The following is a 21,606-nucleotide window of genomic DNA, read 5'->3' on the forward strand; positions in this document are numbered from 1 at the left end:
AGTATTGAGCATATAATATTCTTGCTGCTGTTATCATATAATATAGCAATGTCTTGTCATTTCTATTAACATCTTCTAAGTGCAAAGATAATAACAGCATTTCTGGATTTTTAACAACATTATACTGGAGTATCAAAGATATCTCAGCACATATTTTAGCCCAAAAGTCCCTAGCTTTACGGCAAGTCCACCACATATGAAATAGAGAGCCTTCATGCTCCTTACATTTCCAACACTTATTAGATAGCTACTTATTAACTATGGCTAATTTTTTCGGAGTTAAATACCATCTATATAACATTTTATAGCCATTCTCTCTAATACTGGTACATGTTGATATTTTTAATGTATTTTCCCACAATTGTTCTCATGCTTCCATCATTATTTCATTGTTACAGTTTATTGCCCACTTTACCATTTGTACCTTGACTGTTTCATCTTCTGTGAACCATTTCAATAACAATTTATACATTTTAAAAATTGCTTTATTACTATCTCCTAACAAAAGTTCCTCAAATTCTGAATTCTTAATTCTAAAACCTGTCTTTGTTTGATCTGTCTCAAATAGGTCTTTAATTTGTCTATATTGTAACCAACCATATTTAAATGGCAACTCCTCATTTGGTTTGAGTTTTACCTCCTTATCTACTACTTCTGTTAAGTCCTTGAGGGTAAGCCATTCTTCTCCTTTATATTCTAGGTTTGGGTTGATCACCTCAGCTGATATAATTCACAGTGGTTTCTTCTGATCGATAATTTTTTTATACTTTAGCCAAGTCAACAATAAATTTCTTCTCAGACAGTGGTGCTGAACCATTGCATCCATTTTGTACTTATCGTACCACATATACGCATGCCATCCAAAAAGTTTGTTGTAGCCTTCCAAGGTTAACAATTTATAATTGGCTAAAGACACCCATTCTTTTAGCCAGACTAGACATATCGCCTCATGGTAAAGTCGAAGATCAGGTAATTGCATTCCACCTCTTTCCTTAGCATCACAAAGTACTTTCATCTTTACTCTTGGTTTCTTCCCTGCCCACACAAATTCCGATATTTTCTTCTGCCATTTTTCAAATTGTTTTTTATCTTTTACGATTGGTATTGTTTGCATTAGGAACATAATTCTAGGCAACACATTCATTTTAACTGTGGCAATCCGACCAAATCACGATAAGTTAAATTTATTCCATTTTATCATATCTCTTTCAATTTGTGTCCAGAGCTTTTCATAATTATTCTTGAATAGATCAATATTTTTAGCTGTGAGCTCTATTCCCAAATATTTAGTCTTGTGTACCACTTCACAATTTGTTAATTCACTCAGTTCCTGTTGCTTCTTCTTGGTCATATTCTTGGTTATTATTTTTGACTTCTTTTTATTTATAAAAAAGCCTGCCAAATCTCCAAATTCCTTAATTTTATGCAGTAGTCTTGGCAAAGTTTGTAGTGGATCTTCTGCTATAAACATCACATCATCTGCAAAAGCTCTCAATTTATATGAAGGTCCCTTTATTTTTATTCCTTTTATGTTGTCATCTTCTCTAATCTGCCTTAATAATATTTCTAAGACCATAACAAATAACAATGGTGATAGTGGACATCCTTGTCTTGTACCTTTCCTTATTTCAAACTTCTCTGTCAGGTCGTCATTGACACAGATTGTCGCTCTTTGGTCCTTATATATTGTTTTTACTGCTTCTATAAATTCTTTACCTAAGTCTATCTTTTCCATTGATGTGAACATAAAGTCCCAGTTCAAGTTGTCAAAGGCCTTCTCTGCGTCTGCAAAGAAAAGGCCAACTTCTTTATCTGGTCGCTTGTCAAAATATTCAATAGCATTTATAACCACTCTCAAGTTATCTCTTAGTTGTCTGTTTGGTAGGAATCCAGCCTGATCCTCTCCTATAAAGTCCATTAGCCATATTTTGAGTCTATCTGCTAATATTCTTGCCAATATTTTATAGTCATTATTTATAAGCGAAATTGGTCTATAATTTTTCACATCTGTCAAATCTTGTGATTCTTTCCGGATCAGAGCAATGCTCGCTTCATTCCATGTATCTGGAAAACCTTTTCCTTGAAGTATATCATTCATTATATTTTTTAATATCGGTACAAGGTCTTCCTTCATTGCTTTATAAAGTACTTTATCTCTCAATCATCCACACAGCAGCAGGAATGCTAAAGATGGGAGAGTGGGTAGAGCCTTCAGCACAACTTGGTGCCTATTATCCTGACTGAGTATTATGAAAGCTCCTGCAGCTTAAAGAGATTTGGGGAGCCCTGCTTTCACATGCAGCCCCCCAATATCTCTCTTAACCCCTCCATTACCAAGAGGTGAGTAGGGAACTTCCTCGAGGTGAGGAGAAACTCTGGCCTCTAGAGATGGTGGTGACCAGTGCTTTTCCCCAGTGCTTTTCCCGTGTGAGGATGCTGTATGCTTTTACAATCAGCATGAAGATTTTCAACAGCAACTGACAGGTTGTACAAGTGTACAAGAATCCCAGTGTTACAACCTCTGATCCAGGCTATTCTCCTGTTATGGTATTTTATGACCAATATATCCCTCAGACTGGAGAGCTGCACATCACCTCACCACCCACACCCTTCCTGTATTTATTAATAGCAGATTCACACTTCACTGTAAGTGTGTGAGATAAAGTAAATTTGTTTTACTGCAGTGCCTGGAAACTGGCAAGAGGGTTGGGGGGTGGGGGGCAGCAACTCAGAACTCTTGCAATTCCTAGAAGTACCTGGAAGCCACAGTAAGAAATTTCAGCTTTACCATAGACCTACCTGGAAACTACGGCAAGAACTTCAGCTTTTCCACAGAGTGTTCCCTAGAACCATCCTTAGTTAATTCTGGGTAGCTCTAGGAATTGCCAGAACTTTATGGTAAGAACTACCTGTAAGTAGACAAAGCCTTATTTTTCTTTTTAATTTTTCAGTAATCTTTTTGATATTTCTTCAATTTAACCCACACACAGGATTCTGTAATCCTGTACCAGAAAGCATATCAGTTGTAACTTCAAACCCCTTTCCCCTGAGTCATACAGAGAGTACAGTTGGAAACTCTGGGTGGAGGATCACAAGGGAGTCATACATAACAAATCAAACAAGTCTGTTCAGATGGTAAGCGTGGCTTTGAATTCCTTTCCACTTCAGCCTGCTAGTTGACATCATGCCGGACCTGGGAGGTGCTTATACTTAAAGAATTACAGTGTTGATTTAATTCAGCATGTTTTTAAAAATGAAGCAATATAATTAGACAGCTTGGCACTTTTCATTGCTTTTATCTGGGGAATAGCACCCAAACCCTGCCTGTCAGAATCACTACAGTCTAGGGTTGCCGTTCTCCTGGTGGGGGCTGGGGATCCCTCACTCCCACCCTCTGCCCCACTCACCTAGCTAGTGGGGGGGAGGCAGGGAAACAGGCCTCCTGGGGACATTCCTGGGGCAGTGTAATGACGTCACTCCTGAGTGACATTATCACTCCTGAGAGCCAGTTTGGTGTACTGGTTAAGAGTGCGGGACTCTAATCTGGAGAGCCGGGTTTGATTCCCCACTCTTCCACTTGAAGCCAGCTGGGTGACCTTGGGTCAGTCACAGCTTCTTAGAGCTCTTTCAGCCCCACCCACCTCTCTCAGCTCCACCTGTTGTGGGGATAATGATAACATACTTTGTAAACCACTCTGAGTGGGCATTAAGTTGTCCTGAAGGGTGGTATATAAATCGAATGTTGTTGTTATTATTGTGCTGCCTTGGGAACACTCCTGCGCTTTGCACGGGGCCAATTTGGGCCCCAAACGGGCTGAATTGGGCCCATTTAGAGCCCAAATCAGCCTGGTACAAAGCGTGCAAGCACTCCTGGGCCTGCAAGATATCATCACTTCTAGGAAGTGACATCATTGCATAGGCCTGGGAGCACGCATGAGTGAAGAAAAGAGGTGAGTGCCAGTTCCCCCCTCCCTCTGGGAGGGTAAGGGGACCTGGGCCATTTCCACACGGCTTACCTTCCCTCGGAACGACCCAGAACATCGTGCAAAAAACGCAGAAGGTCACGTTTTCTCGCGAGAAAACACCATCTTCAGCGTTTTTTGCGCAATGTTCTGGGTTGTTCCAAGGGAAGGTAAACCGTGAGGAAACGGCCCCGGTAATCCTACTATAGTCTCTTGTAGATTCCCTGCCCAGCCCAGGATACTTCATATCCCTTCTCCCTCCAAAACTCACCATATTTCTTGTCAGTTGGCTGTTAGCAGTTAAACTGCTTCCCCTTATTGCTCCCCTTCAGAGTTCCATTTGCCTTTTGAATCTGATTGGGCTGTTCAAATCAGGGAGAACAGAGGGCGGGACCTTCTTCCGGTCCTCACCCTTGAGGATTCCAGAATTTACAACATACTGAATGTACTATGAAGTTTTTTGGCTGAAGATGTATTTTGTCTACATAAGGGACAGTACTTGCATTTTTACAGGAGAAGTATAATAGGAAACAGCAGCTCATCCAGATTCCTGTCTGCTCTGCATCATGCAAGAATTGCTGTATTTTGCTCTGTATCCAAGACTTAGAGCCAAGCTACAAGTGACGAATGACACTTGAACGGCAACTGAACAGACTCACGTGTATTCCTCCCTGTTCACTTGCGCTCCACTTGATCAAGTGGAGCGCAAGTGGAGTGCAAGTGAACAGGGAGGAATACACATGAGTCTGTTCACTTGCCGTTCAAGTGTCACTCGTCACTTGTAGCTTATTGCAAATTTCTGGTCTGCATGCAAGACATTTTGTATTCTATTTCATATGTAAGATTTCTTTTTGAATTTCTATTCTATATGCAAGATGTATATAGTTTTTGTCTTTTGTGTGATTTGGAATTTTTTGTTTTGGTTGTCTTTTACTGTGGTTCTTTGTTTTATTTTTAATCCCCTGGGTTTATCCCAGGCCCAAAAGACTGCAAGAACAGTGTCACAAGAACAGAGAGCTGTAACACCATATCCCTCCCACTCCCCCCCCAATCTCTCTAAGCTGCTGCAACAGAGGGAGGAGACGGGGTCCTTGTTCCACCTGGAGTTATGCTTTTGGTATAGCAAACACCTTTCTGCTTCTTTTGCCTGGAACTGCTGCCCAGAACTCCCTCCCTCACTTCAAACTTTCCTTAAAGCTCGTAGTTGGAATAACTTATAAAACCCATTTCCCTTTGAAACTAATTCTAAACAGTGGGGTGATCCCAGAACGTTTCTGTTTTTTACTGCTCCCACTTCCTTTTCCTCTCTTTGTTGTATCTCGTGTTGAATTTTAGATTTCTCACCAAGGGGTTTTTATACATCCTGATTTTTAAACGTATGGATGCATGTGGGGTCAGCTTATGTGCGGTATTATCCCAGACTGTAACATATTATCCGTGGTGAGGTAACAGCAGGCCCGGTGCCAGGTTTTCTGGCGCCTGAGGCCGGGGACAGCTTCAGCACTGTTGCTGCCTCCACGTGCATGCGTGAAGTGCACACGGACACCTGGATTGCGTGATGATGTCACACAGCAGGCAGCTGGGATGGTGTGCATGCGTCCTCTCAGCCGTCCCACTTAGTTGCTCTGCGTGCCGCCCCAGCATCCTACTGTGCCTGGCCCGCAGCTGCTGCGCCCAGCTGGGAGTGCATGCTGGTGGTGGCAGCGGCGGCACCATGGGGCAGCTGAACGGGAGGGCTGGGAGGCTGCAACAGCTGCGGGCCAGGTATGGCAGGTGGCCAGGGCAGCACGCGGGTGGCTTCCCAGCTCTCCAGTGCTGCCGTTGCCAGCTCCGCAGTGGGCACCCCCACCCCTGGCACCCCTTCCGGCATCTCAGCGCTTGAGGCGGTTGCCGGACCTGCTTCTATGGGCGTGCCAGCCCTCGGTAACAGTACAGAGAGAATCACAAGAGGCAATAACGTAACAAAGTTTCGTGATGTTCTAACGAAATAAAGTACTCATACAACAATTACAAAATAATTACCTTGTTCTTATTTCATTTGTGCACAATTTACCATCAACATAACAGTACACGCAATCTTCCCACCTTCAGACCTATACATAAAGTACTAGTGCATTCAATACAATTGATTTTTTTAAAAAATAATTTTTATTGGATGAGGCAATATACAATAATTGATTAATACATTAAACTTATCCAAATTAACTCTTCTACTTAGATATATACCCCACCCCCTCCCCTCCCCCTTTGTTGACTTCCAACAACACTCGAACCCCCCGTTTATTTATAGATATTATTATTACACTATATTGCTATAACTTTTACCATGGTAAAGATCTTAATATATTTTTCTTTCATTAGAGTCTTTTTATATAAAATTTAAAATCCCTCCAAAGACCACAATTGTCCTTTAACATTGCATTTCTTTTCCAAATATTTCTTAAGTTTCTTCCAGTCCTCCAAAAAAGTTTCTGGATCTTGCTCATTCAACTTTCTAGTGATTTTATCCATTTCGGCCATGTACAACAGTTTTCTTGTCCATTCATTAACATTCGGTATTTCTTCTTTTTTCCAATATTGAGCATATAAAATTATTGCAGCTACTAACATAACAATGTCTTATCCTTTCTATTAACCTCTTCTAAGTGTAAAGATAATAATAACATTTCAGGATTTTTAGCAACATTATATTGTAATATCAAAGACATTTCAGCACATATTTTAGACCAGAAGTCTCTAGCCTTTTGGCAAGTCCACCACATATGAAACAGAGAACCTTCATGCTCCTTGCATTTCCAACATTTGTTTGATAACTGTTTATTAGCAATGGCTAATTTTTTTGGTGTTAAGTACCATCTATACAGCATTTTATATCCATTCTCTTTGATACTGGTACAAGTTGATATTTTTAAGGTATTTTTCCATAATTGTTCCCATGCTTCCATGGCTATTTCCTTGTTGCAATTTATAGCCCACTTTACCATTTGAACCTTTACTGTTTCATCTTCTGTGAACCACTTCAATGACAACTTATACATTTTGGATATTACCTTAGTATTGTCTCTCAGTAATATCTCTTCCAAGTCTGAGTTTTTGGTTCTAAAACCTACCTTCCTTTGCTCTGAGTCAAATAAGTCTTTAATTTGCCTATATTGTAACCAACCATATTTAAATGGCAAATCCTCATTTCACTTAAGTTTCAACTCATCATTTTCTAATATTGTTAATTCTTTGAGGGTAAGCCATTCTTTTCCCTGGTATTCCAAATTTGGATTGACTACTTCCGCTGGTACAATCCAAAGTGGTTTCTTTTCTTCTATAAATTTCTTATACTTAAGCCAGGTTGACAATAAATTTCTTCTTAGGTAGTGGTGCTGAAACATTGCATCCATTTTATACTTTTCATACCACATATACACATGCCATCCAAATAATTTGTTATGTCCTTCCAATATTAGTAACTTATGATTGGTCAAAGTCACCCATTCTTTAATCCACACCAAACATATCGCTTCATGATAAAGTCTTAGATCAGGTAACTGCATTCCTCCTCTTTCTTTAGCATCACAAAGAACTTTCATCTTTACTCTTGGCTTCTTTCCTGCCCAGACAAACTCGGATATTTTCCTCTGCCATTTTTCAAACTGCTTTTTCTCTTTCACTATTGGTATTGTTTGCATTAAAAACATCATTCTGGGCAGCACATTCAGCATTCAATACAATTGATGAACAGACATTTAACAACGTTCAATATTGCTTTTATAAACGATGTAAGGTGCATAAAGTCCATCAATGCCAATTGTAGGTCAAGGTGTGCAGAATGGAAAGGAAACCATCTAACGGGCTGGCCGGTTCGCTATAGGTCCCGTTTCAGTTCTTTGTCAAAGATGGTGAAAGAGCCGATGTCAATATCACCATTCTTTATGCACCTTATATCAAGAATTGTTTACAAAAGCAATATTGAATGTTGTTAAATGTCTGTTCATCAATTGTATTGAATGCACTAGCACTTTACATATAGGTCTGAAGGTGGGAAGATTGCGTGTGCTGGTATGTGGATGGTAAATTGTGCACGGATGAAATAAGAACAAGTTAATTATTTTGTAATCCTTGGTGAGGTGGCAGAAGAAACAAGGAAGGAGTTAGGCCACGATTTATTTGAATTTTATGGAATCAAATCCTGAATGGTTAAGGAGGTTCTTTTTAATAAATTTTGGAACAGTAAGCTTGGAACAACATTTCAATAATCACTTGCATATGTTCCGATAGGAACAATTGTATTTCAGTGTAGCTGCGTTCTAAAAAATGTTTCTTCAAAGGGACCGTGTGCCCCACAACGGCTGCCATTAATTCTTTGGCGAGATTACTGGAGCTCAGAACCCTCCCTTTCCTAAAGCAGATGTGCCTCACCACGTTTCCATCCCTCAGAATTTGGAGTAAGGCCGGTATTGTCTATTTTAGACATGTGAATTTATCCTCCCAAAGTGCCTTTTTGGGAGAGAAATACACATCCATTTTCAATTCTTGGTATTAGAGCTGGAGAGGAGAAGGGCCAAGGGGAAAAAAAGGAAAAATGAGGGCGTTTTTCCCCCTCCGAAAACTTTTTTTTCCAAATTGGAAATTTTGAAGAGCGCTGAGAAAAGCTCTGATGAAATAGTTTCTCTTTTGGAAGGTATAGATTAAAAGGTTTGACTCACTTAGAATGTGCATTTTAAAAAAGATTTTTACGTAAGAGACCGCCAGTGTCAAAAGTGGGCAGGGCGGGACAGATGCAGAGGCCCGCTACTGCTGTGAAATAATCGTTTCCTTTCTCACATTGCAGCTAAACTTCACACCACAGTAATGAAGGAAATGGCACTTTATTACTTTACCAGCAACAAAGCCTGTTGTGGGAAAAAATACAAGGGGAGGGTGGGCAGGCAGGCATTCCCTCCACCTCTGTCACTAATCCCAGCCAGAGGAAGGTGTGGGGGGGCAGGCATGTCCACTTCCTCTGTGCTTGATCCTGGCTGGGTGAAAGAGGGGTGGGCATTGCCTCCTGCTGTGCACCTGATCCCAAAAACAACAGCCTTCCCAAAGTTCACAATCACAAAATCTTGGGTAAATTTTTATATATATAAAGTGCCATCTGGCACTTTATATATATAAAGTGCCATATACAACCAACATGGTGGTATACGACTGACTGTAGCAATTTCTATTTAAATGCCTATGAAGAAGTGAATGGACGAAACGGGACTGGGCAACATATGCCAGCAAAATCCGTAGGCGTGGCTGTTTGGAGCACGGTAGATGTGCAAGACGTCTGCAGGCAACTGATTAACAACGGAGATTCATTCATGAACTGGGTTGAATGCCTGTGTGCATTTCTAATTCATTGAATTGGGATTGATTATTCTTGTACAGAAACTGTATTGAACATAGATTGAATGTATTGAATGTAATATATGTATTTTGTAGTGAATCTTTATTGAATAATTTTGTATAGAAAACGACCTTAGATTTTGTGATTTGCCCCACCAGTTGGATACCGTTAGTTAAATTGATTATATTTATATCTTGAATTTGCACAAATTTCTAGCACTTTGCACTTTATATATATATATAAATGTACCAAGATTTTGTGATTGTGAACTTCGGGAAGGCTGTTGTTTTTGATTGTTCTTTTTCCCCGAAGCAGCTCTTTTTGTACTTAGTGACCCTGATCGCAGCTGGGTGAGGGGGGCAGGCATTGTCACCTGCTCCGCTCCTGATCCCAGCCAGGTGAAGGGGTGAGCATTGCTGCCTACTCTGTGCCTGATCCTGGCTGGGTGAATTGGGGGGGGGGCATTGCTGCCTGGTCTATTCCTGATTCTGGGGGGGGGGCTGCTCTGACCTGATTCCAGCAGGTTGAATGGTGGGTGGGTGGGTGGGCATTGCCTCCTGCTCCACACCTGATCCCGAGTAAAGGTAATGGCTTTTCCCGTGAAACGTCCAAGAAGCAAAAAAGGGGGGGGGAGAGAGGAAGGAATCCCCCACAGGAAACTACAAACACTTCAGCCACTAAATTACTATATCAGAGTGTATTTTAAAGTGCAAGTGCTACATTTCATCTCTCACAACCCTACATAAATTCATTTTTCACAGTAATTCATAAGTACAAAAATATTCATGCCAGTGTTGTTCACAGTAATTCATACAAATAAGACCATTCACAATAGTATTCTCTACAAATGCAACACTCAAAGAAAATCGAGTGCTATGACAGTCTGGGTGTAATAAAGTCCATTTTAAACAGAAATCCTTGTAGACGTGTCTTTCTTCTTTATTTCATTTATTTCCTCCGAATGAGCATAGATGTAACCAAGCAGATGGAAGGCTCTCCATCACGCCTGATCTGGGGCTGGCTACAACCAAGAGATTTCATGCCCACTTCCTCAAGAGCATGCTCAACTACATTCAGGAGAAAAGTTCACAGCTCATACACTCCGGAACGGCAGCACTCTTTTTCTCGCGAGAAAGACACATCTATACTTAGCCATTTTTGTATGCTGTAGGTGGCAAATAGTTTAAAATGATAATGCAAATCAATTTTACAAACAGTACCTATGTATAAACCAAGAAATGATGTAATTGCACAAGGGGGTAGAGTGAGCATGTGCACACTTCTCACGTCTTTCTTTGTTAAACAATCAAAGAGGCCAGATCTATGTTAAACATTGCTAGATTCAATACAAGATGTATTGCCCGTGCTAATATTCCTCCCAAGATTTGCTTCCAGCTCTTGGGCTGTTTTGTGAAAGATTCTACCAGCAGAGCACCTGTTACCCTTTTCTGTACTGCAGAAGACAGGATGAGAACGAAAAGCTCAATACCTTTGGGCAGGGGTGGGCAAATTGCGGCCCGCGGGCCACATGCGGCCCGCTACAGAGTTTTTTGTGGCCCGCCAAGACAGTCAGAAAAATCCGCCTTGAACCGAGATTTCCTTCCCGGGCACGATATGCAATTAGCACAATAAATAAATTGAATAAAACTACCACTATTTTATTTAATTTATATTTATTGATTTTTATGATACAATTTATACCTTTTCTGAAATGCAAAGTTAACTAATGAATGCAATCATTTTAAAAGGTGTGGCCCTCCGCTAACCTCCGCTCCCACAAAGTGGCCCCCGAGCCAAAACAATTGCCCACCCCTGCCTTGGGGGGATTTTCTACTCTGCAATAAGCTGTTCAGAACAATTCACAAAACCATTTTTACACTGCACTGCTTCGGTCAGCTTTTACATTTCCTGTCTCTAGAATCAACATCAAGTGGCTCTTTAGATGTTTGGCAAGTGAAATAAGGCCTTTGGGACAGAGAGTATTTTCATACGTAACACTAAAGTGCTTTTTTGCTTCTCAGGGCCTATAAGAGTCCTTGGATTATTTCTAGCCTTCATTAATCTTTCTTTAATGAATATCAGAATCTCTGTTCTTCTTGCTGGATCAGAAGATAGAGGGTAGATTTTCCATCTACTCTGTGGGTGTCCAGATGTAGCCAAATGACAGCCGCATAACCTGCATTCAAAAGAGAGCCTGAAGTGTATTCACAGGGCCCTTTTACATCTGCGTCGGTTCTAATGATCAGCTTTGCTTGATTTACTTTGCAACTAAATTCTTTATAGTGCGCCAAAATGCCTGAAGGTGAAGGGGAATTTTGCTTTTTGATTCAGTCTTGTTCCCAGAGCTGCTGGTGGATCACATCTACACACATGGCCTTTTATCACACCTTCACAGCGTACACTTTGTGTTTGGTACATGCAATTGTTAGGGAGAGGGGTTTGGATTTTAACCTGTATTTTAATATTGCATTGTACATTTTATATTTATTTGTGCCATTGGTATGCAATTTTTCTTCCCGAAGGGACCCAAAAGCAGCTCACAGAAAAATAATGAAGAAATAACAATTTAAACAAATGATACAATGAAACAACAAAACCAACAGATCCCAGGTTGGTTCTGGTTGGATCCAGGCTAAGACCCAATAGCCCTTTGGCTCATGCCTCTGATTTTAACTACCTTCTAGGTAGGGTTGCCAGGCTCCCTCAACCTCCCGGCAGGGGGACAGGGGCCTGGCACTTACCGTTGGGGAGAGGGGTGTGTACGCGTGCAGAGTGCGTGAGCCCCCACAGGTGCGATGATGTCATTTCAGGAGTGATGTCATCACGCGCCCCCTGGGCAGGCCTGTTTTCGGGTGCTGCAGAGCGCTCCTGTGCTCCGCAGCGCCGGAAACAGGCCGTTCTGTCATGAATCAGGCACATTTTTGAGGTGCTGCAGAGCGCAGGAGCGTTCCTGTGCTCTGCAGCGCCTCAAAATGGGCCTGATCCGTGGCAGAAGGAGCTCGTTTTGGGCGCTGTGAAGCGCAGGAGCATTCCTGCACTCTGCAGCGGCTCAAAAATGGACCCAATCCACGCCAAAACGGGCCCATTTTGAGGTGCTGTGGAGTGCAGGAACGCTCCTGTGCTCTGCAGCACCCCAAACAGGCCCGTTTTGGCATGGATTGGGCCCATTTTGGGACGCTGTGGAGCACAGGAGCACTCCTGCTCTCTGCAGCTGCTGAAAACAGGCCCAGTTTGCCATGGATCGGGCCCATTTTGAGTGCTGCAGAGCACAGGAGCGCTCTCGCGCTCCACAGTGGCCCCAATCTGGGCCAAAACAGGCCTGATCCCAGTGGCTGCAGTGCACAGGAGCGTGCTGCGCCGTGGGGGAGCGCACAAGGAAGGTGCATGCCCCCCGCTGCTCAGGTAAGTGGTGGCAGGGTGTGGGGAGCAAGGGGGTCTGGGATCCCTACTTCTAGGAGAGAACAACACAGACTTAGGCCGACTACACACACAAGTTGTGGCTGAGCTATAAAGGAGCTAGGTGAGTGAGTGGTGGTGAGGGGAAAAGGCTGGAAAAGGTGCATCCCCCACCTCCACTAGGGAAATAACCATCCTACTATTAACCATTACACACACACACCCACACACTTTCTGTGAATGAAACGTATGCACAGTAATACTTAATTTGATCTTGAAGTACAAGCATAGCAAAATTCTTTATTGATGAACAGGACAGGACAACAGAACAGTAAGAGTGCACTTGGAAGAACCTCAACAATAACATTCCAAAGCAACATCCGTTAGACCTGTGATTAGTCATGATCGTTGCTAGGCTGAATTCCTAAGCTACTGTCTGGAATTCTAAAAGGGAAGGAAGGACAGCACAACAACCAATCAAAACAACCAATCAAATGCAGGGAATCAGCTAACCAATGAAAGGCCAGACACATGCACAAGGAATACTTTGGGGGCAGTAACTACACAGGCAAATAGAAACAGCAAAGGCATACGTTTAATTGCATTTAATAGAGCGCACCATCACAACTGCAACAGCACATGCGCTCGCATATACCCTCCCCCCCTCCAAAAAACCTGCTGACAAACTAAGCAGTCTGAAAGGAAGATGGGGCTTTTTTTCTGGGAAAAGAGGTGGTGGAACTCTCAAGCAGCAAGCTGCAAGCTGCTTTGGGATTTGGATATTTAAATGCTTCGGTATGGTCCTTAAAGATTCGGGAATCTTTACAGAGCACACCGAAGCCCAAAGCAGCACTTTTCTTGCCATCTGCAAAGGGCAAAAAAAGTATTGCTTTCAAAAGCCTGCCGCTTTTCAGCTGACAGAACAGGAATCCCCCTCCTGTCAGCTGAAAAAAACTACAGGCTTTGAAAGCAGCAACACTTTTCTTGTGGCAAGAAAAGTATTGCTGCTTTCAAATGCCTGGCTGCTTTTTTTCGGCTGAGGGGAGGAGGAGGAGGTTCCTCCTCCTTCCCTCCTCAGCTAAAAAATCTGCCGGCATTTTAAAACAGCTTTTTTCAGCTTATGGGAGGGGAATCTTCCTCCTGTCAATGGTAAAAAAGTGCTGGCTTTGAAAGCAGCAACACTTCGGCTGCTCGAGGAGGAAACAGGATCAGGGGGTGTGGCCACTGGACATATGATTACTTTCAAGAGGTGCCGGAATGCCATTCCACAGTGTTCTGGCTGAAAAAAAGCCCAGGGACTCACACACATGGTGAAGTTCCACATAAGAACGTGCAATGTGGAATAATCACCTTGAACGCCTGCCTATCAAGCCCTGCTTTCTGTGTCCACTGCCATCAGAGATGACACAGGTGGTAACTAGAGACAGGGCATTTTCTGTGGTGGCACCTCTCCTTTGGAATGTCCTCCTGCTTGAGGCTCGCCTGATGCGTCTCTTTACTTTCTTTTAACACCAGTCCAAAACACATCTTTTTTACCCAGGATTTTAATAAGGGGTTTTATTTTACCAGCTTTTTAAATGGTCTGTTTCTGTTTTATGGATAGTTTTTGTGCTGCTAGTGCTTATGTCCAATGGCTTGTTTTTTAATGGCTTAATTTTTAAAAAAGTATTCTAGTTTTTAATTGTGAGCCACCTCAAGCAGGTCTCTGAAGAGGCTGAATAGAATTTTTTAAAATAAATTTTTAAAATCGAGTACATTGAACCAATATGTTGCGGGGGCTGGGGGGGGGATGGCTTGGCTGTGCTTCCGGAGGAGGCATGGCCTCCTCCAGACCTCTAAAGCCCTGCATTCACGGCTAGAAGAATTGAGCAGTGTGGGATCTGTCCGTCACGAAGGCAGACAGCGTAAAATATTCGTCAGGAGTCTTGATGGTTAACCACAAGTCTGGATATTGGAAGTCAGCAATACCAAAGATCTTGATTATCCCAGCTGGCTGGAAGGTTCATCTCCCAAGAGACAATTGGTCATGCTCCCCAAAATGCAAGTATCATAATTCTCATCCTAAACTCTCTCTCTCTGGTCAGTTTATGCATGTGCAAACCATTGCTTATCTTGGATATTATTACGGAAAAGAACTGAAGCAAAAGCATTCAATTTAAACAGCATTGTTCTTTTTTTAAAAAAAGAGCATGTTTTAAATTCAGTGCTGGTGTCTGGCTTTAGTGCTTGGCCAGCATCTGAGGCCATTCGCATTGCAGATGTTCCCCTATCATGTTGTATTCATTTTGTTCTTGACGAGATGAGAAATCACGCTGCAGTTGCATGTAATTGTACAGAAGGAGCCCACCGCTCTTTTTCCTTTCCCCTCCCCTTTTGTTCACAAGATAGGCCTGTGTGGGAAGGGAGATGACAGACTTCATCAAGGCATATTAAAGGGCACAAGAAGGCCAGATAAGGATACTTGTGGAAGTCTAACAGCAGTGACAAGCATATGTGTCATCACGGACAGGGCCAGTACACCCATTGAGGAAGGTCCAGCCCCTGCCTCGAGCACTGAGGCACCAGAGGGGGCGCTGGGGGCAGGGGCGCACGCCGTGGAGCTGGCGGTGGCAGTGCTGGAGGCTGAGCGGGCGAGATGGGAAGCTGCTTGCATGCTGCCCTGGCTGCCTGCCATGCTTGGCCTGCAGCTGCTGCAGCCTTCCAGCCCTCCTGCCCCGTGCTGCCGCCGCCATCAACACACGCCCCCAGCCAGGCGCAGCAACCACGGGCCAGGCGTGGCAGGCCTCGGGGGCAACATGCGGAACAATGGAGCGGGAGGGTGCACGTGCACCTCCCCAGCCACCCGCCACGCCTGAATGGGAGCGTGGGCAGCCTTCGCGCGCCGTCCCAGCCGCCCGCCGCACCAATGGGGCCGGCTTGTTGCATGATGATGTCACACAAGCAGTGATGTCATCACGCAGTCCGGGGTGCGCGTGCGCACTCTGTGTGCACGTGTAGGGGCAGCAACAGACCTGATGCTGCTCCCAGCCTCGGGCGCCAGAAACCCTGGCACCGCCCCGATCACAGATTAAGCACTTCAGACAAAATTTTCATATCACCACAACAAAATTATTCCCATTGGAGTCTGTTCACAGAATCAATTGTCTCCGTCATAGGCTTAGAATCTCCCAGTATTTTGTGGAAAACCCACCACTTTATGATTGGTCCCATCCCAATGGCAGCTGTTTCGTTGTGTTGTCCAAAGATCTTTTGCAAAATTTCAAAAGTGACTGCAGATTCAACACGGTTAGCGACCCCTGAGCCGAAAACACAAACAATCTTGTTTTTCAAATCAGTAGAGAACACACTGCTGAAGATTAACTGAACGCAGGTTATAACATGCAGAGAAGAACTTGCAGCAGAGTGCAAAAACAGTGGAGTGGATTGGGATCCTGGCAGGGACCAACCTTGTCATTTGTGTTGCCAACCTCCAGGTGGGATCTGGAGATCTCCCACAATTACAACTGACCTCTAGGGGACCAAGATCATTTTCCCTGGATAAAATGGCTGCTTTGGAGGGTGTGTTACCTGAGTGCAAAATAGTGCAGTGAAGTTACACTGTGCTGATTAAAGAAGCAAAAAGTGTATTTGAGGAAATACATACTTGATAGTTAAGAGAGAGAAATAGGTTCCTTGCTATCTGACTACATCTTGCAGAGCGAGTGAAGTTCGCCTGGTTCACCAGTTGCGTCCCTTTCTGGATCGGGACGCCTTGCACACAGTCACCCATGCCCTCGTTTCCTCCCGTCTGGACTACTGTAACACTCTCTATATGGGGCTCCCCTTGAGGACCTCCCGGAGGCTGCAATTAGTGCAGAATGCGGCTGCGTGGGTGATTATGGGAGTGACACGGCGCGCCCATGTAACACCTCTCCTGCGCGAGCTACACTGGCTTCCGGTGGTCTTCTGGGTGTGCTTCAAGGTGCTGGTTACCATCTTTAGAGCATTCCATGGCTTAGGGCCTAGGTATTTACGAGACCGCCTGCTGCTACCGATAGCCTCCCACAAGCCGGTATGCTTTCTGGCATTGTTTCAGGCCACAACTCTCTCCTCCTCCCTCCATCTTGGCAGCATGGATGTAGGCCTTGTCTTGCCATCCATGTCCATCCTTAGACTAAATAGGTAGTTAGGATCTGTCTCTCCTCCTATCCTACCAGAGACTATGGAGTTCCTACAATAAAGAACTCTCATTTCTTTTCTAAATATAAAGCAAGTGTATGCTTTTGTTATTTTCATTCCTGCACACACATCAGCCAGCAGAACAAGCTTACCACCACATATAATCATGCTTCCTATGCCAAACAATAGACTCTGCTAACGGCCCAAACATGGAATCCTATAATTAGGTTTCTAGGGTTTATTTATCAGTGGGTTTCCAGGATCTCAGGCTGTCTTTTCCAATCCTACCACTTTTGTTCATGTTCACTACAGAGGCCCAGTGTTGACCAATAGAGCCTCCTATCTGCAATGAAAAGATAACTATGACTCTTGCGATCCCTGCCTTTATTATTTTTTTAAAAAAATCTTTGGTTCTGAAGTAAAGGCCATTTCATAACCAGAGTTATTATTTAAGTGACACATTGCATGTAAACCACACACATCACATGCAAATGTGTGTGTGTGTGTGTGTGTGTGTTTGTGTGTGAGAGAGAGAGAGAGAGAGAGAGAGAGAGAGAATTGTATAGCTTTTTAAGCTGCTTTTTTGTAACCCATTTTGTATATTAGGGACATCTTGTGCATCTCCTATTTCCACCCTGGCAGGTTGACAGCTTTGATGGGCCAATTATGTCACAATGTTTTATAGCACATTCTGGCTGCTTTTCCAAATGGTATAAATTCATTGCTTTGCTGATAATCGTGATGAAGGGCTTCTGAGATTTTGAAAAGTACATTCCTAAGTGCGGTTATACCCTTCTAAGTCCTTTGGAGTCAACGGGCTGAGGTGTAACTCTCTTTAGGATTGATGGTTGTTGCGGATTTTCCGGGCTGTATAGCCGTGGTCTTGGCATTGTAGTTCCTGATGTTTCGCCAGCAGCTGTGACTGGCATCTTCAGAGGTGTAGCACCAAAAGACAGAGATCTCTCAGTGTCACAGTATGGAGAAGATTTGGCAGGTAATTTATATCTACTCAGGAAAGTGGGTTTGGGCTGAGTCATTTTATGTTCAGCCTAACTCAAACAAGACACAGTATCCTATTCCAGGACACTAAAATACTGGACAACACTTCCAACTACTTTGTCAGATTGCACAGGGAAGCCATTGAAATTCATAAGCATAAACACAATTTCAACAGGAAAGAAGAGACTTTAAGAATGAATAGAGCATGGTTTCCAGTCCTGCAAAACAGCAGGCTAACGAAACACTCTACATCCCACAATAGCCCTGCAGAGAAGATTAGCATATCAAGCACCAATCCATATGCAAAAGAACCTCCTCAGGATACAGTGAAGCCTCCCTCCATTAGCATTCCACACCCTGGGAAACTCTTACAGGATGACTCAGCCCAAACCCACCTTCCTGAGTAGATATAAATTACCTGCCAACATCTTCTCCACACTGTGACACTGCGATCTCTGTCTTTTGGTGCTACACCTCTGAAGATGCCAGTCACAGCTGCTGGCGAAACGTCAGGAACTACAATGCCAAGACCACGGCAATACAGCCCGGAAAATCCACGACCATCGTTCTCCGGCCATGAAAGCCTTCGACAAATATATCTGTTTAGGATTGTACACCAAGGTCCTTAAATGTTGCTTATATTCCTCTGGTAGGACTGATTGAAAAATGTAAATGGCTGGGAGGATTCTTAATGACCAGAGGAAGTTGGATGGCCTGTGATTTTGTTACAAAGTAAGCTAGGATGTATGACAAAGTCTGAAATTGTGTGCAAAGCTGGCTTGACCATATTGGTGAACGTGGTGATTGCCTAGGGAAGCAAGTTTCAAGGGGCACCAAATTAGATGGAAGTGAATTTCTTTTCTGTATTTAATACAGTATTTACTCAAATGCAAGACTAGTCCCCCCCACCCCCCAGGTATGCCACAGAAAAGAGGACATCTTAAATTCAAGTACAAGTTACAGCTATGCCCAATACAAAAATCCCTTTTTGTATATAACATTTTTGGGAGTGCTTGTGTCTTATTTCAGGGCTACCTTTTCAAGTAAGTATGGTATGTTATCTATTATTTTTCTCTATATTGAATTGGGGTGGGGGAGTAACACAGTAACAGATTGCCTAGGGTGCCCCAAACCCTTGGGGCTGGCACTCTATTGCTTGGGAGTAAACCCCACTGAACATGGTGAAATGTACCTTGAGAAAAATATGCATAGGGTTATAACAACAACAACAATATTCGATTTATATACCGTCCCTTCAGGACAACTTAATGCCCACTCAGAGGGGTTTACAATGTATGTTATTATTATCCCCACAACAAAACACCCTGTGAGGTGGGTGCGGCTGAGAGAGCTCCAAAGAACCATGACTGACCCAAAGTCACCCAGCTGGCTTCAAGTGGAGGAGTGGGGAATCAAATCTGGCTCTCCAGATTAGAGTCCCACACTCTTAACCGCTACACCAAACTGGCCCCACAACAAAACACCCTGTGAGGTGGGTGCGGCTGAGAGAGCTCCAGAGAGCTGTGACTGACCCAAAGTCACCCAGCTGGCTTCAAGTGGAGGAATGGGGAATCAAACCTGGCTCTCCAGATTAGAGTCCCGCGCTCTTAACCACTACACCAAACTGGCTAGGTTGTACAGCACTAAATGGCAAATTCCTGGAGCACCCTAGGGAGATAAGAAAAACTGTGCAAATATAACGTTTCAGCAAACTTTAAAAATAACAAGAGTTGAATTATGCCTGGCCTCCACCTTGAACAAATGGCATCAGGATGTGTTCTTGCCCAGTTCGCAGGTGCCCTTGCAAATCCTCTCAAAAGGTTAAGAATGTCTGCTGATGGACCAACCTGAGGATCAAAGCTTTAGTCAACGAGAACTACATGAGACAGAATGTTGGCAAGGTCTGGCATCCCACTCATCTTAGTCAGTAGGTTAAACAGCACAAACGACAGCCAACATAATAAATCTCTAGACATCCATTAGGGTTATGACATGTTGCAAATTAGCTTGGAATCAATACACACCCATGACTTGAATGGAATCAGGCATCCAGAACACGATACACTGAGCCTGAGGGCCAAGCGACGTAGTGATTCAGAGCCTCGCTACAAGTGACATCTTACACGTGAACGGCACTTGATCATTTTTTCAAGTCTTTCTGGGAACTGAAGTCCCTCTCCCCCACCCCTTTTCCTTCTGTTCCTTCCCCTCTCTGTTAGAACGGCTGCCTGAAGAGACGGAGAAAGCCTGCTTTTGCAAATCGCTCCTCCAGTCACAAGCCTGCTCTCAATGATCTTTGGGGGTGGGCAGCTGCGACTTTCTCAGCTTTCTCCAGAGCATCTCCCCCCCAGCAAGACGATTAGCAAAGCAGCAGCTGCCCGCCCCCAAATATCACTGAGAGCAGGCTTGCGACTGGAGGAGCGATTTGCAAAAGCAGGCTTTCTTTGACTTTTAAGGCAGCGATTCTGACAGAGAGGGGAAGGACACTAGGGGCCAAGCTACACATGACGAATGACACTTGAACAGCAAGTGTATTTCTCCTTGTTCACTTGCCCTCCACTCAATCCACTTGCCATTCAAGTGTCATTCGTCATGTGTAGCTTGGCCCTAGGACTTCACTGGCATGTCAGCTTTCTCCAGAGCATTCCCCCCCCCTCCTCGAGCAAGACGATTTGCAAAAGCTGCTATCGTAGGCTTTCTCCGTCTCTTCAGGCAGCCATTCTAACAGAGAGGGGAAGAAACAGAAGGAAAAGGGGTGGGGGAGAGGGACTTCAATTCCCAGAAAGACTTGCGAAAATGATCAAGTGCCGTTCGCGTGTAAGATGTCACTTGTAGCAAGGCTCTGAGTGGAGAGCAAGTGGAGCGCAAGTGAACAGGGAGGAATACACGTGAGTCTGTTCACTGGCCGTTCAAGTGTCATTCATCACTTGTAGCTTGGCCCTGAGAAGAGCACACGATGTCAACAGCAGGGGGATGCAAAAAGGAAAGTTGTTTTTAAAAACTCTGACTTTTAAGACTAGAGAAAGCAAAAAGTTTGTGTGCATGCTTTTGAAAGACACAAATGTTGCATAGTTGTTGTTTTTTAACTTGACAAGAGCTACCCCAAACATTCAAGGACAGAGCAAGGATGGAAAAAGCATTCCAGAGTGCTACATGCAAAGAAAACAGAAAAGTGAATCACTGAAACAGACCGGCTATTGTGAATGAAGGAAAGTGAATCACTGAAACAGACCAGCTATTGTGAATGAAGGATTTTTTTTTTAAAGATAGTATTATTACAAAATGATCGTAAATTCCTGGAGGAAAACTTTTAAAAATGGAGCATAACAGTGTAGGAGGAAGTCCCAACGACAGTGGATCTTATTTCATTTTCTCTGGTAGGAGTGAAAAGGAAGAGAAAGTCTATTTTACATCACGAGCCAGAGGTAATTCCAGCATTCTGCAAGCAAAAGTGAGTGGTAGAGGTGAAAAGGCTATGCCCAAATCCTCCATCCCAAGACGTTGCTTTTAGAGCCAAACTAGACGTTATGACATGCACGGGTCAGACCCGTGGGTGCCACCATCATGATAAAGCTGAAGTTGACCATTTAAAACACCACGAGGCCCCGGTCCTGATCAGGTATACAGCACAGCAGGACCAGGCAATATTGTCACCCAGTCCTTTTCCAGTGTTGAAACTTCGGTACTTGGAAAGGCGTAGGGACAATGGCGTGACCGCCTGGCCCC

The sequence above is a fragment of the Eublepharis macularius genome, chromosome 2 (assembly GCF_028583425.1).
Source record: "Eublepharis macularius isolate TG4126 chromosome 2, MPM_Emac_v1.0, whole genome shotgun sequence".
Lineage (NCBI taxonomy): Eukaryota > Metazoa > Chordata > Lepidosauria > Squamata > Eublepharidae > Eublepharis > Eublepharis macularius.